Genomic DNA, 2,653 nt, shown 5'->3' with positions numbered 1-2,653 from the left:
CGACGCCTTCTTCGGGACAGGGATTATGGTGGTGGCTTTAAAGCATATAGGAACAACAGCCTGACTCAGTGAGATGTTAAAGATGTCTGTGAAGACGTCTGCAAGTTCCTCCGCACAGTCCCTTAGCACACGACCAGGAATGTTGTCAGGACCAGGAGCTTTACATGCGTTGATCCTGCTGAATGATCTTCTCACGCTGCCCGGGGACAGCTTCAGCACCAGGTCGTCAGAAGGGGGTGGAGATTTCAGTGCAGGCGTGTTGTTGAATGCTTCAAACCGAGCGAAGAAGACGTTCAGCAGAGTGGTGGTGCTGTCACAGGGCTGCGAAGGGGGCTTGTAGTCCGTGATGGTCTGAATCCCCCGCCACAGGTTCCGCTTATCTCTGCTGTTGCTGAAGCGATGTGCTATCCTCCTGGAGTACTGCCTCTTGGCCTTTCTGATGCCGTGGGATAGGTTCTTTCTAGCTGTCCTCAGCCCCTCTTGGTCTCCAGCTCTGAAGGCAGCATTTCTATCTTTTGTAAGCTCCATTCTGGGTAGTGTAAACATGGTCCAGTGTGTTGTTACCTCGTGTTGGAAAGTTTATGTGTTGATATATTTTGGGAAACACACTCTTTGGGTCTGCATGGTTGAAGTCCCCAGCTAAGATGAGAAAAGCATCTGGGTGGGCTGTTTGCTGCTCACTGATGTGCTGATACAGTTCGTTTAGTGCCTCACTCCTGTTGTTATTGGAGCTCGGAGGAATATAAACAGCGGGGATCATAACGGCTGTAAATTCACGCGGTAGATAGAACGGACGGCACTTAATAACCATGAACTCCGCTACCGGTGAACAGTGTGTGCAAACCACAACAGCGTCGCGACACCAAGCATTGTTGATGTAAACACAGAGCCCGCCACCGCGGGTCTTACCTCCCTCAACGAGAGCTCTGTCCGCCCGATAGCATGTTAGCCGCTCTAGCTGAATAGCGTAAACACAAAAACACAACAGTCTCTCACAGACTTCTGAGTTGTCCGTAGTAGGCGTATATAGTCCAGTTTGTTGTCCAAAGAGCGTACGTTAGCCAGAACCATGGTGGGGATGGCCGGTTTGTGTGGGCTAGCCGCTAGCCTATCTCGGATACCTCCGCGCTTACCCCGTTTCTGCTTTCTTTCACGCCACTTGTGGCGCCTCCGCTGTGGGCGAGATGCAGGGGTGGGGGTTGGAGATGGTGCCGTTCTCCTGAGCAGACCGCAGACCCGTAGCGCTTCTTTGTTTTCGGGATTTAACTTGAAAAATGAGGTTCTGCTGATGTCGAGCAGGAACTCACGGCTGTATATGCGCTTCAAGATGTGTAGATGCGACGAAGACGTACAAAAACTTTCCGACTCACAGGACAAAAAACACGAAAACACCATTTTTTCGGGAGAGAGAGAAGCCGCAGCGTGTGCACGCCAGCTCAACCGGAAGGCCGGTTTTATTATTATTATTATTATTAATATTATTATTATTATCTTATCTTAACCTCTCAGTAGCTGACCTCTCACGCCCATAACCAGCACAGTCCATCTAACGTTAAACCAGGCATTAGAAACCAGTAAGAATATTCCACTGGAGATTCAGCTTCCCCGTTTTTATTTCTGCTGGAGCTGACTGTATAAATCCCCTCCGGCTGAATCCTTCACACACTTGTCAGGCGTGATTGTTAATAAGCTGCCAGACTGTGAGCTGATACGCTAAATCGTTTGTAACATGTTTAGATGGAAAACAAACCAGTTTTCAGGGTGATGGTTACAGACAATGATACAAACAAAAGCACGACGTACACTGGCCTTGTTTAATCCTGCTGAAATAGAAACATGAGAATCAAGACTGGCAGCATCATTCTCCAATCACATTGTTATTTAGGTTCCTAAAGCTTGACTGAGGATGAGTGGAGTACGAACTCGCTGAATCAGTGAACCCAAGTGGGGTAGAAAAACATTTTAAATAATGCAACTTAATACGGTTTACACTCACGGCCTATTTTGGCTGAGAGTGCAACCTGTCATCCTCTTAATGCGCACTGATGCACTTCATGTAGACAGGTTTTCTATAAATATCAGTGCATGGCCTGTTGCTCGGTCCGCTCTGGTTTTTGCTGACGTAGAATGTCAGTCAGTACTCTGTTGTTTTGGATGGATGGATGAATGGATGGATGGATGGATGGATGGATGGATGGCTGGTTAGATAGATGGATGGATGGATGGATGGATGGATGGATAAATGGATTGATGGATGGATGGATGGCTGGTTAGATAGATGGATGGATGGATGGATGGATGGATGGATGGATGGCTGGTTAGATAGATGGATGGATGGATGGATGGATGGATAAATGGATTGATGGATGGATGGATGGCTGGTTAGATAGATGGATGGATGGATGGATGGATGGATGGATGGATGGATGGATGGATAAATGGATTGATGGATGGATAAACGGTTGGATAGATGGATGGACTGAAGAAACAGATGGATGGATGAAAGGAAGAAAAAATGAAGAGACAGATAAACGGATGGATGGATGGATTGTTAGATAAACAGAAAGATTATTGGATGGATGGATAGATGGATGGATGGATAAATGGATGGATGGATAAATGGATGGATACATGAATGGATGGATGGATGGAT

Source organism: Trichomycterus rosablanca, chromosome 8, assembly GCF_030014385.1.
Source record: "Trichomycterus rosablanca isolate fTriRos1 chromosome 8, fTriRos1.hap1, whole genome shotgun sequence".
Classification (NCBI taxonomy): domain Eukaryota; kingdom Metazoa; phylum Chordata; class Actinopteri; order Siluriformes; family Trichomycteridae; genus Trichomycterus; species Trichomycterus rosablanca.
This window is presented reverse-complemented; position numbering follows the sequence as displayed.